The following is a 478-nucleotide window of genomic DNA, read 5'->3' as shown; positions in this document are numbered from 1 at the left end:
TATGTCCATGTACTGTGTGATAAATTGATAATCGTTGATAATTATCATGAGAGGCCTAATTACAATAGATCCGATGACAATCTGAAGATAGTGCCTGTTCAGTACGTAGGAGAGAACAGCCAGATGCATATTCTGTCCACAGAAGACAACAGACTCCCAACTTCTGAGTCATGAATTTTGCGACCATTAGATATTGTGCTGTGTTGACATTATAGATTTCTACTTAGGGCAGAGTGCATCCCACCCAGACAGAAGAAGGGGTAAATCTACCAGGGAGCTTTTTCGAAGGAGCATTAACATGGCTCCAGACTAACTTTTTCCACTAGTAGCACTGGTGCTCCTTACTGAAAATTTTATGAGCATCAGCACAAAATGTAGGCACACCATTTAAATCAACATGCCACACAACACATTCATATTATTTCCATCTTAAATATACTACTGATACATGTTTTGGTAAACATACAATTCACAAAAA

This window comes from Paramormyrops kingsleyae, chromosome 12 (assembly GCF_048594095.1).
Source record: "Paramormyrops kingsleyae isolate MSU_618 chromosome 12, PKINGS_0.4, whole genome shotgun sequence".
NCBI classification, from domain to species: Eukaryota; Metazoa; Chordata; class Actinopteri; order Osteoglossiformes; family Mormyridae; genus Paramormyrops; species Paramormyrops kingsleyae.
The sequence above is the reverse complement of the archived record's forward strand: the minus strand, read 5'-3'. Positions refer to the sequence as shown.